Raw genomic sequence first — 13,894 nt, 5'->3', positions numbered from 1 at the left:
CACAGACGGTGCTGACGGTTGTTTTTGTTGTTGCTTCATGTCTTGTTGTTTTACTATCCAGTTTTTCAATTGTTTCCCTTTTTCATGCCACAGTAATGGCAACAACAACAAGCCAACTTTAATGGCTTCTGTGCCTGCTCCACGAGTGCCAACGTATAATACAACTTCGAAAGCGTGGGTAATTTCGTCGGACAATAAAAATATTATTATGTCTCTTGCATTATGATGTTATTTTTATGCTGACTAAATACACACGCATTCCCATACAAACATGCCTCTAAAATACTCGTATATCTATCTATTCATTAACTTGCATTTCGCCATATTGTGAGAATGATGCCAAGTCACGTCGGGCGGTGTATTGCAATTCACACAAACGATTGCAATTCACACAAACGATTCCAGCTATTGTGTGGCATGGTGATCCGAGGTGCCGCATTCTTGTCCTTTGTAACGGAAGTCCTCTAAAAGGACCGACATCCACATGACTGGGCAACAAGAGTGGAAAATCAAACTCAGACGACGGCCCTCCTCTGCGCTTCTCAAGCTAGGCAGCTAACCGAAGCCAGTCTAGCATCAAAACCGCATAAAATCAAATAAATAATAAAAATATTCGTATTTAAAAATTAAATTAAAAATGTCGCCTTCCTCTGCGCTTCTCACACGAGCCACCTAAGCGAAGCCACGTCAGCATCAAAAGCCCAGAAAATCAAATAAATAAAAATAATATTTTTGGAAAATTAAATTTAAAAGACGGCCCTCCTCTGCGCTTCTCATACGAGCCACCTAAGCGAAGCCACGTCAGCATCAAAAGCCCAGAAAATCAAATAAATAAAAATAATATTTTTGGAAAATTAAATTTGAAAGACGGCCCTCCTCTGCGCTTCTCATACGAGCCACCTAAGCAAAGCCACACTAAGCATCAAAAACACATAAAATCAAATAAGTAAATAAATAATAATTTTGAAAATTAAATTTAAAGGTAGCCCTCCTCTGCGCTTCTCATACGAGCCACCTAAGCAAAGCCACACTAAGCATCAAAAACACATAAAATCAAATAAATAAAAATATTCGTATGGAAAAATTAAATTAAAAAGGTGGCTCTCCTCTGCGCTTCTCATACGATCCACTTAAGCGAAGCCATACTAAGCATCAAAAGCCCAGAAAATCAAATAAATAAAAATAATATTTTTGGAAAATTAAATTTAAAAGACGGCTCTCCTCTGCGCTTCTCATACGAGCCACTTAAGCAAAGCCACGTCAGCATCAAAAGCCCAGAAAATCAAATAAATAAAAATAATATTTTTGGAAAATTAAATTTAAAAGACGGCCCTCCTCTGCGCTTCTCATACGAGCCACTTAAGCAAAGCCACGTCAGCATCAAAAGCCCAGAAAATCAAATAAATAAAAATAATATTTTTGGAAAATTAAATTTGAAAGACGGCCCTCCTCTGCGCTTCTCATACGAGCCACTTAAGCAAAGCCACGTTAAGCATCAAAAACACATAAAATCAAATAAATAAAAATAATATTTTTGGAAAATTAAATTTGAAAGACGACCCTCCTCTGCGCTTCTCATACGAGCCACCTAAGCAAAGCCACACTAAGCATCAAAAACACATAAAATCAAATAAATAAAAATGTTCGTATTTAAAAATTAAATTAAAAATGTCGCCTTCCTCTGCGCTTCTCACACGAGCCACCTAAGCGAAGCCACGTCAGCATCAAAAGCCCAGAAAATCAAATAAATAAAAATAATATTTTTGGAAAATTAAATTTAAAAGACGGCCCTCCTCTGCGCTTCTCATACGAGCCACCTAAGCAAAGCCACACTAAGCATCAAAAACACATAAAATCAAATAAATAAAAATATTCGTATGGAAAAATTAAATTAAAAAGGTGGCTCTCCTCTGCGCTTCTCATACAATCCACCTAAGCGAAGCCATACTAAGCATCAAAAGCCCAGAAAATCAAATAAATAAAAATAATATTTTTGGAAAATTAAATTTAAAAGACGGCTCTCCTCTGCGCTTCTCATACGAGCCACCTAAGCAAAGCCACGCTAAGCATCAAAAACACATAAAATCAAATAAATAAAAATGTTCGTATTTAAAAATTAAATTAAAAATGTCGCCCTCCTCTGCGCTTCTCATACGAGCCACTTAAGCAAAGCCACGTCAGCATCAAAAGCCCAGAAAATCAAATAAATAAAAATAATATTTTTGGAAAATTAAATTTAAAAGACGGCCCTCCTCTGCGCTTCTCATACGAGCCACCTAAGCAAAGCCACACTAAGCATCAAAAACACATAAAATCAAATAAATAAAAATATTCGTATGGAAAAATTAAATTAAAAAGGTGGCTCTCCTCTGCGCTTCTCATACAATCCACCTAAGCGAAGCCATACTAAGCATCAAAAGCCCAGAAAATCAAATAAATAAAAATAATATTTTTGGAAAATTAAATTTAAAAGACGGCTCTCCTCTGCGCTTCTCATACGAGCCACTTAAGCAAAGCCACGTCAGCATCAAAAGCCCAGAAAATCATATAAATAAAAATAATATTTTTGGAAAATTAAATTTGAAAGACGGCCCTCCTCTGCGCTTCTCATACGAGCCACCTAAGCAAAGCCACACTAAGCATCAAAAACACATAAAATCAAATAAATAAAAATGTTCGTATTTAAAAATTAAATTAAAAATGTCGCCTTCCTCTGCGCTTCTCACACGAGCCACCTAAGCGAAGCCACGTCAGCATCAAAGGCCCAGAAAATCAAATAAATAAAAATAATATTTTTGGAAAATTAAATTTAAAAGACGACCCTCCTCTGCGCTTCTCATGCGAGCCACCTCAGCGAATCCACGCTAAGCATCAAAAACACATAAAATCAAATAAGTAAATAAATAATTTTGAAAATTAAATTTAAAGGTAGCCCTCCTCTGCGCTTCTCATCGAGCCAGCTTGCCACACAAAAGACTTTAGATTTCCGACCACTTTTGTCCCACTCTTGGCATCCTGTCTACCAAGCTCTCATTTCGCCCTTGTTCATATTTTTTATGGACGAAGCCGACACTTGTTTAATGTCGCGCCAGGTTGCTAATTAGGTGATATTGCCAGTCGCTTGTTTATTATGATTTTTACTTATACGAGTCTTTACCGGGCAGCAAAACGTTTTGTGACGTCGGGCAACCACCATAAAAGCAGATTCAGATCGCACGCTTGCAATTTCCTGTTGCCAAAAATAACTTGCGGCAGAGCAATCAGTTGACACCAAAGGCATGTCTTTACTGTTAACTGATTTATTGTGATAAGTACGGCGACAAACAGACGCATTAATAAGTAAGAAACGCAAATGAGTGCTTCCTTGTGGAATTTGCCTCTCTTCTGAGGACAAGTCCCTGAAATTTAATTAATATTTATTAAATGAAGATCGAACATTAATACAAAAGGATATAATTTAATATTTCTATTGAAGAATGCATATTTGTATTTAACTATTGGTTTCTATGATTTGATATTTGTATTGAACAATCCATATTTGTATTCAACTATTTTTACAGTCACGGTGGGGTTGGTTTGAGTTCCATGAAGTTTTCTTTAAAAAAAAAACGGGCTAGCTTAGTTCTGAGTACTCCCATTTCGGCAATCAAGCCAAGCCCTAGTGCCATAAAGCTAGCCCTCCCAACGCTTCGTTAATTTCTAAATTCTATTCATACAATACTACTTACAACCTACCGACACCTACCACCATATAAGGCCCCACAACGAACACAACAAATACAACAAATACTTACAAAGCTCCGAACCATTGTTGCGACAAAAACTGTTTGTCTTGTCAGTAAGTCTAGGTTCTGGGGTACGGGTACGGGTACGGGTATAGGTATGGGTCGGTGATTCATACTCGCATGCACTTTGTGGAGTTATTCAATGAGGCACAAAGACGGCAGCAGCCGCCAGAAAACGGCTAAGCAATGCTCATAAGTGGGCCGCAACACACACACACACACACACACACACACACAAAAAGAAACTATAGACGGCCTACGTTCGCCCAGAAATAGAAGGCTCCAGATGGCGACTGTACAAATGACTTGCAGTTCATTAATTTTCATTGTCAGCAATCGCCTGCACCCATTCGGACAGTGCCAGTCGCACTAAACGTATTGAGCACCCGGCTATGCAAATGTAAGAAACTTTTTTCGGCGCATTAGTACCTGAAAAATGTAACACAAGCCATACACGTATCCACGCAGGAGGTGAGTCAGTCGGACGATGCAAGACCAGCCCCGGTCTGGCAGACCAGCGCTTGCGCCTGCGGACTTCATTTTTATGGCTTTACTTTGGGCTTTTGGGTGCTGCGGCTGCGACTGCGGCTGCGTCTCGGGCGATTACATAACAACCGAGTCTTGAGTCTGGCATAAATTATAAACAAATTATGTAAAGCTGTTGGTCTGTATGTCTTAGTTTGGGGCGCCTCCATGGGTTCTATGCGCAAGCGGCATTCTCCAAAAGGAAAAATTCTAAATTGTCTGCGTGCCAGTGATTGAAAATTGTCGCGGCAAAGTGACGACGGCATACGACCCGACCACTAGGCAGATATTTGATATTTGAGCACCATAAAGGTACACCCCTCCCCTTTCCAGTTGCCGGGTGCCTTCTATTTGTATGCCCCGTAGCGTTTTCCACTTAGATTTGTTTGCTCCGTGTCTCGTCTGTGCGTTTGCTCAATGAAAAGTTCTCCCTTTTTGTCATTAGAAAGCCCAACCAGCCATCAACAACATTTACGTGGGCCGCGCAGTTGCATGGCATTCTCGTTGAAACATCTTTGTTAGATTGTCTGTCATGTCCCTCACATCATCAGATACTTTCTGAACAAATATTTTTCCAGACCTGACGAGGGTTAACCATAGGACAAGTGTACGTCGCACACGTTCTCAAAAAATTGTTAAGACACTCTTAAATGGTTATGTGGTTGTTTGAAAGCCACAATTACGATTATTTGTGCTATCTTAGAAATAAATCGTAGCTTATTTGCTTTTAAAAACTAATATTAGTGTAGTGTATAACTAAATCAGTCAATAACCCAAAACAGGCAGGGGGTTGTTGAAAATCAGATGGCTTACCTTATATTTTATATGATGAATATCAATAGAGTAAGTGCAGTAAGGAGTGTAGCGCACGTTTTAAACAAATTTTTACACAAAATCTTTAAAACACTGAATATGTATTTAAAACACGTAATCTTAAAAAATATCAATAATATCAAGTCAAACACCCCAGACTCAATAATCGCTTTCCACCACATTTGCAGCGTATGTTTTTTTATTTATTTATTAACCTTATCCTAGCGTTACAAGTATCAAGTTACTTTGAAATTATTACGCTAGTTTTAATTATATCAAGCTTAAGTTATTTTCAAATTATTAATTTTAGTTTTAACATTAAACATTTGTATTGTTATTAGGATTGCTTGATTAGTTTTATACTTAATCTATTTTGCCTACTCAACTAAGATTGTGTTTAATATTATAATTTTTAATAACGTTAATTTTGTAATTTTTTTTTGTAATTTGTATTCGTCGAATTTTACTGCAAAGTTTTTGTAAAGTTGATAACTTTTCCAATTTTATTGGCATCCGGCGACTGTGGAGGCCAATCTTAAGTGACGATCCCATTTGGCATCTGTCTGTCTTATAAATTTTCACCAAATTGTAGGGCATTCAAGTTTTCTAAAATACGAACACTTCGCTGGTGCCAAATCTCCAAATAGAAGCTTGATTGGAAAACACAACATTCTTCCGGACACCAATTGCTTTTTCAATGTGCTTTGCCATTTCATATTGTTTGAACCATTGCAGTTCTACTAGCTTTGTTATTTACTCAACCAATTATTCGGATCACTTTAAAAGTGAGCTATATCTAGAAGAATGGAGGGGATAAAATGTTTATTATATATATACATACATGTATACACAGTTACAATTTGGTATGTATGTAAATAACTAAGTCAATTTAAGAATACCTTCGATGTTCGACCAAATAAAAATTGTGAAGTCATTTAATGAAAACGATGGACCCCATCACACGCCTTAGATTGCTTTGCATTCTGACCCCAGGGTTAAGTTATTCATGTAGGTGGCCAATCGCTTGCCGAACGGTCGCCTTGAGTTCGAACAGCCCGCAGAAATGTTTCTGAAAAAAGTGAAAACTTTCACTTTTGATATTTTTGTACCGACAACATTTATATTTAGTCTTTTTCACTGAGATTTAAGTTTGCCTGTCCGGCCCGGCCCGGCCCGGCCCCTGCCCCCATAGGGGTTTAGACGTGTGTGCTCTCTGTGTGTGATTGTTATTTCTTTTTTTTTTATTACCATAAATTTGAATTTCGTTTACATCATCACCGATGTCGGTCGTCGGTCGTCGCTTGTTGCTCATCGTGCATCGCTATCTGTGCGCTTCTCAAGTGTAAAGAATTGTTTTGTGATCGTGTGTTTGGGCCTTTCTTTGGGCCACGCCACAACACGTCCACACAACCGACGCGTCGCTTGTGCATGTGTTTTAATGCGATGATTTAAAACTTTTTCGCTTTCATTTCATTTAAACTCTTGCTATTAATCAGTTATGAGCCTCGCCATGAGAGCTCGATCGCACTGCGTGGCTTTGATTTAATGAGCTTCAAGCTCAACCCTTTTGTCTAGGGAATCGCTTGCGTAAGGCTCGGGCCGCACACAGCGGGTGCGCATTTATCAGTTTTTCAATTAAACTTTTGAAAATGTTTCGACTGCTACTTACATATTTAATTTGCTTTTTTGTGTTACGCTGCCTCGGTACAACTTTAATTTCTGCGACTTGTTTCTCGTTTCGCACAAAATGCTGTCGCAGGCATGTTTATACTCGTACATACAAATACTTATAAGTAGCAATGTAGTTGTACAATGATGGCAAATAGCTTAGATAAGAAATCCATTAAATGGAAAACAATTTTGCGGAAATGTAAATGAACGCTTTGCGACTGCGACTGCGACGGGCCTGACATGCGGGCCAAATGTCGGCCTGAAAAACTTCAAAGCTTACCGGCGATAGTGCAAAGCTTTTAATTACGGTTCACGCTCTATAAATCCCCACATAAAATTCTCTTGATGGACAACTTCGAGCCACTTCCACTTTGTCGCTAGCAAATTACTAACTTTCGTGTGAAAGTTTTTTTTTTTATAAAACTAAAATTAAAATACCTCCAATTGAAATTATATCGACTTACGGCTAATAAAAGTTAAAGTTACAAGCTTTAACAAGTATTTTAGGGTAATAAAAATTGCTTGGAACTTCAAAGAGATGGCCAATTAAGTTGTTTAGTTGTCAGGAACAAACCATATTTAATCAGTAAATTCGAGTTGAATGACGGCTGTACGGATGACATGGCAGAAAATCGTCGAAGGCCGTGTGTTGTGGATGCCTTAACTTCTCTAAAATTATTCTTTCATGGACAACAGCGAATCTCTTCCAGCCTCTATGCGTTCAATAACCTTTCCTCCTCAAATCTATACAGATGCTTGTGTGTGTGTCTTAAAATTGAACGGCCCTTCATTCTCGTTACCATTGCATAAGTAGTAACACACTTATACGTATAGCCCGTATTTTGGAACAAAGAGAATCATCAATTGTAGCCTCATGCCGACCTAAGAATATAAAGATGTACATACTTATGAGTATGTGTGGCGTATGTGGCTGAAGCTAAACTATTTTTAGAGTCAGACCCATTGTCCGACAGTGCCAATTTCATGGGCTTTTCACATTTCAATGGCATTATTTCTTTAAAGCGAGTACCTTCGCAGTCTGCAGCGGTAACAACAACAACAAAAACAACAATAGCCCTGAACTTTCAGCGTTGAGCGTTGCAGTTAACTGTTATTCTTTTTTTAACATTCGCGCTTTACTGTTATATGTATATAGTAGCATGTGTACAGCCGTTAAGCGTAAGTGTTAAAGTTTTGTATGTTTTGCTGTTAAGTGTCTGCTGGTTGTTCAATTTTTTTCTTTATTTAAAACTTCATCTCGAAGTTATGAAACTTGTTCGCCAGCATTTAAAAGACAAAGCAAAAAGTCGCGTTTTTGCAGTGGGTGCAGTTGGTTGGTTGCACGACTGTCTACCTTTTTGCACTTGATAAAAAATGATAAAAAAGTAAGAGAAATATAAATAACAGACATTGCTGGAATTCATTTACAGTGGATGGGAACATGTTCAATGCTCTGCATATGCATTTTTCTTTGTCAACATTCACTTAAATGTATGTACATACAAGTAGCTGGCGAGTGTGTGAGTGAGCCGCATTCATATTTTTTGGCTTAATTTATATGGTTTGTTTTTATTTACTTTTCGTTAATTACGAGCATTCCATTTACTTATACATAGTACATACATACATATGTGCATGTCACCGATTTTATAGTAAAAAATGCTTATGACAGTGTTTTCTGTTGTTTTTATTTAATTTCGCTGCATTTCCCCATTTACAAGAATGTTGTGTAATTTCAAGTGGAATTTTTTGTGTACGTAAATTCAAAGAGAAATCCTTATTAAGAATAAAATTGCAAAAAGCCCTTTCTTTTCTGTTAACAAAACAGATTTAACAGATTTACAGATATAAATTATTTTTGTCTGCTAGAGTTGGTTAAATGGTATATTTAGATGGCATACAAACAATAAATAAATTATAGATAATTGGTGTAGACTTCCATTTTCGTAGTTAAATAAGAGTGCTATAAGTAAGGATTTCAGTGAGCTCTACTTAACATTCTTTCCCATGTTATTCCAATGTCTGCTGAAAGCAAACAAAGTACAGGTGGAAGTTCTCGTGTTTGTTCAAACACTTGGCAGCCGACGGGCAAGCTGCCTAACCCTAACACGCCTTACCTATTTGTATACCCATATGTTACTACTATATATATACAAAGTATTCGTATTGTATTACCAACTTGTATTTCTCTTTGCATTTCTTTAACAATATTTAAATAGGAAATTAGGGTCGACATTGTCTGCGCTTTGCTTCCGCTTACGTCAAAGTATAAATGTATGTGTGCATGCATGGTGGGGAGGATGGAGAATGGGTGTGAGGCGGGAGTCTAAGTCGCGCCCTGGGCACTTTCACAAGGTTTCCTGTGGGCTATTCGTAGACAGAGCTGGTTAGCAAGTTGCAGACCATTCCAGAGTGCCGCTTCTTTTTTTTTTGTTTTTTTTCTTTTTTACCACTTTTGTACACACGATGATGAGCCATGATAATTAACAGCTTATTGTGAGTATGTGTGTATGTGTGCTTAATTAACTGCATTTACAGTTAATGGTGCAGTTAGACGGGGCACATTAAAGGATGCACGACTTATGGCAATCTTTTGCTTGGCTGTCACTAATGTTCATGATTTTTCATTTTTAATTACAGCCGAACGGCAATTTGTGCACACACCGTCAAGGAAGCTCGAGTAGAAAGGTAAGTGGAGTGGGCATTGTATGGGAGGAGATGTGGATGTGGATTCTGCCGGCTGGTGGTCAGATGAAATGCTGCTCACACTTCACTGGCGCTAGCTTGGGTATCTGGGTGTCTCGACGCATTTAAACAAGTTCTCGGTTGTAATTACAGAGGGAAGCCAGAAAAGCAAAGAAAAAACAGTTGGCTGGCTGACTGACTGACTGCCCCTCTGGCTGTCTAGCTGCCTGCCTGTCTGTCTGCCTTCGTTCGCTATTATTAATTTCAACAGTTTGTGTAATTATGAAAACATATTTCACAATGCATATTCATTAAAGTCGCACATGGAAGCGACGAATAAAAATCCGCACTGCGGCTTTCTGATGAGCTCGGGTAAATGACACCATTGACTAAAAGCCGTGTGCATGACTAAGAGACTAACTGCCAACGCATCGATATAAAACACAATAAGGTCTTCAGATCTACAGGCTACTTACATACTTTATGTACGTAGAAAACCTATAATGTGATCTATAAACCTAGGAAAACACAGACACATCGATTTTCAAATTGATTTGGTTCAGTTTGCTGTTTTTCTGTAATAACAAATATCAAAAGTTCTGGTATTTCTTTAGAAAATGCGAACTATAAGATAGAACAAAACGTAAGAGAAGTGAGAGAGACTGTTAATATAATTTTTAGAGAGCTTGGTATTAGATCTACACTACAAGTCGGGTATTAACTTTATATTGCTAATTTATTCAGCTAAACATAAACATAGTATGTAATATTCAAACAGAAACACAAAGCTGTGCATGTTCTAATAAGAATTGGTTAACATTTTTTGCAAGTGTGTACCTATTCCTGGAATGCCATAAATGTGTTAATATGAAAAATGCGAATCGTCTTTTGAGATTTGTGATTTGGAAATTGAATTTTTTTGATTGTCGAAGTTGGAAACGAAAGATATTAATCAATTTTATATCCTCAGTCAACTAAAAGCTGCAATGTTTAACAACTTAAATAATTGGTTTACCGAAGTGCTTCTAAACAAACTTATGTTAAATGAAGAACTAAGCTTTACCAATTTCTCCAATTTGGAAGCACTAGCTTACCATTAAACGGACCTTAACTGCAAGTCGTTTTGTGTACAGAAATGTATGCTAAAATTAATGAACAAAATTAAAACGTACATATGCAAATAACTTTTTTGCTGTGTTTTGTTTGTGTCGCACACAACTAGTGAGCTGCCATAGCTAAAAAAATTAAAATTGAAAAAAAACAATCAAAAATTTCGCCAATAGCTAATTTTAATAGCAAGAAAATTAATGATTTTCAAACATGCAAATTAAAATATGCAAAGCAAAAAAACAAAGTATGGCAGAAACAAAAAAACAACTTAAAAGAAAACAGACAGACACTGTGCGCAGAGAAAAAACTTGATCTACAACATTTTTATGCGACTGGCAACTAATTGTAAAATGATTAACAAAAATATTGTTGAGCTTCTTCTCACTTTTTTTGGCCAGTTTTTCTAAGCTTTCTGGCCGGTGCGGTCGCAAGAAATGTGGTACGTACATTGACCTTTTAATTAAATTACCGTAGAGCTGGGGAAGAAATAGCAACAACGGACATTACACGGATTTTAATACTCTATATATGAAAGGTAAAAGTGCATATTAGCTTTGTGCACAGCTAAAGATATAACAGGCAGAATGAGGCCCGACAGACCCCATATAGTACATATACATATATATTCTTGATCAGCATGACAAGACAATGCCTATGTAGCTCTGTCTGTCGGTCTGTCCGTATGAACACTTAGATCACACAGACCATAAAAGTAAAAGGCATACAATGATGCCCTATATGAACAAGTGTTTTTCAGTTTAATTTCAATTTGCCTTCTTCCTCCGATTTCTTGCTATTAGTAATTGTCCAAACTACCGCATTGGAATTGGAATTTTTCAGTAAAAGTTAAATTCACACACTTTTGCACACAGATGCCTAATATGAGTAGGCAGAACAAGTGTATTTCAATTTCATTTCAAGTTTTCTTCTTCCTCCGATTTTGCACCATTAGTGAATTTCCATAATTCCCATATTTCTTTGAATTTTTTAATAAACTTTGCAGTCATACTCACCTTTTTTTAAACTACAATTTTCTTTATTGTTTTTTTTTTTTTTGAAATTAAATGTTAATGTTATTTTTCGTACTATTTTAAATTTTTATAATTATTGTACAGAGTATTTCAATGCCGGGGCCTCTAGCTGTAGCTTCTTTCATTCGCTCAGCGTCATACCGGTTGCTAATCTAATTAAAGCGTTGTGCACGCAGCTTTCCAAACGAAGCTCGAACAGCCCGCTAACAGTCTAACAGTCTAACAACGTAAAAATGTTAGCTAACAGTGAATGCTCGTATAAGTACACTGCTACTTAAGCACCGTTAATCAAAGGTCAGCTGGCATTCCGGAAGTTAGCCATTCACATTCACCCGCACCCGCCCACTCCACCTTCACAGCTCGGTTTAGGCATGTGTCACCCCCTCAAAACTAGCCTGACTATCGCTCACTCACGCGGCACGCGCTCTAATCAATCACGCGTAGAACAAAGCGTAAAACCCACGAGAAAAACATTCATAAATTTGACGTGAATGAAAGTAATTTGAATAGTGTTTGTCGTGTGGGTCCGTCGCGACGTTTGGTGTGTATGTGTGTGCGAGTGTGTACATATTTAGAGTAGGTACGAGTGGCAGGTAACACAAGCTATGTATGTATTACTACCTTTGAGCTGGTCAGCCGGGCAGGTAGTAAGCCAGTCAGTCAATCGGCGTGCCAATATACCTATGTATGTTTGGATGTATATCTGAATTTATATAGTTGGTGCATGGTATCAATTCGCTACGTACTCTGCACGTGTCAAGTGTAAAAAGATATCGAACTCTATGAGTCGAACTTCCTCGAATGCCGAATGCCTTCTCCCCGAGAGTTGGCCGTAAACGCAATTTGTCAACCTTTTACACACAGCATGCAATTCACGCCACTCGAGAATGGAGTGTTCAATTTGCTGAAAAATCAGCGGTCGGTCATTTATTACCGTTATGCAACGCCCGCCTCTTGAGTCGTTTCAGTTGACAATTGTCAAACAATTAGTTGGACCTTTGCGTGGAACTTTTCAAGAAACTGACAACAACAGCGGCAACTTCATTTGTCACTCGGCTTTTTACTTCTCTGTTCCCAAAATTGGGTCAACAGTTTGTCAGCACGGCTCCCAAGACCCGGTATAGTATATTTTTATGTCTACTAACGATCGATGTCTAAGCCTGACAATTTAATTGCCGTGTCTCTATGACGTGTTCCATTTTTATGTCAGTTACCGTTTTCCATTGCGTCATTTAAGAACCTTCTCCCCGCCTGTACATACATAAAGACATTTTCGTTTTAGTTTTTTTTTTTCTTAACTCCGGGAGAAAAGTTGAAAGATCTTTCAACAGGCCATTCAACACGCACGCATCATTAGTGTTGTCAGATAGCTGAGCAGAGATTGTAGGCCTTGATTAGCTCCCTCATTTGCATTTTCCATGGGTTCCAGCGCCAACAATCGACCAGCGGGTGTCCGCTTCCATGGCTAGGACTTAACTGAATGGCCACTAATTAATGGCAACACATCAAAGTGTCAAACCTTGAAGCCTAACGACAGGCGCGGTGTCAACTAGGCGGCTAGATTCGATTTGGATTGATAGCACTCCTGTCCCTCGCTCCTCGGTCTTCCAGATTTCACCCGAAAATTAGTAATGATATAAATTTTACACTGCGTATCACCGGAAATTCCAAAGAAGGTAACATAATCACATTGAGGGAAAAAAACGCAAAAGAAAATGCCAACACAGGTAGGCAAGTGCAGGTCTAGTCTACAGTTCTTATCAGCATGTCCTTTGTCAGTGTGTGTGTGTGTGTGTGTATATATATATATATATATATATGTGTGTGTGTGTGTGTAACGAACCATTTTATGCAATGCTCGGTCTGCTCTTTTCTCTCTCGACCGCTTTGTTTGAAGCGACCGCCAGCCTTCAACTTTGGTTGTGAGTCAAACAAATTTTCGTGCTTTTGATTTATTTGTCGGCAGACAAAGACAACGGAACGGCCTTCACAGATAACGAAATGCTGCGTGTGTGTTGTGAAAATCTCAATGCGTGTGGACAAAAGTAAGAGTTGGCGTAGCAGACGCCACCCAAGGTGAAAAAAGTAGTCGGCCCTCCCGTGGCGGGCTAACTACTATCTACGAGTAGTACGTAGCTGTCAGATCTTGGCACGTCCCCGTCTAAAAATCTAGGACAATAAGTGTCCGTAAGCCATTTCGGCTCGCAGTTGGCACACACGTCGCACAGCCAGGACCTTTACCTTTCACTTTTTACGGGTATAGTGCACACTGCA

The 13,894-nt window shown here is 38.2% G+C and overlaps 1 protein-coding gene across 2 annotated transcripts in view; it reads left to right on the top strand.

The window, feature by feature from the left end:
• Positions 1–13,894, top strand: part of LOC115625729 — a 48,154-nt gene that overhangs the window by 25,934 nt on the left and 8,326 nt on the right. For both annotated transcript variants that reach the window (XM_030520879.1, XM_030520878.1), the window contains exon 2: positions 9,435–9,482. The gene's annotated coding sequence lies outside the window, so the exon portion shown is untranslated. The remainder of the gene's footprint in view (positions 1–9,434; positions 9,483–13,894) is intronic.

This window comes from Scaptodrosophila lebanonensis, unplaced genomic scaffold, assembly GCF_003285725.1.
Source record: "Scaptodrosophila lebanonensis strain 11010-0011.00,11010-0021.00 unplaced genomic scaffold, SlebRS2 tig00000080-arrow-pilon, whole genome shotgun sequence".
NCBI classification, from domain to species: Eukaryota; Metazoa; Arthropoda; class Insecta; order Diptera; family Drosophilidae; genus Scaptodrosophila; species Scaptodrosophila lebanonensis.
Note: the sequence above shows the minus strand (reverse complement) of the source record. Positions and strands in the feature narration are given on the sequence as shown.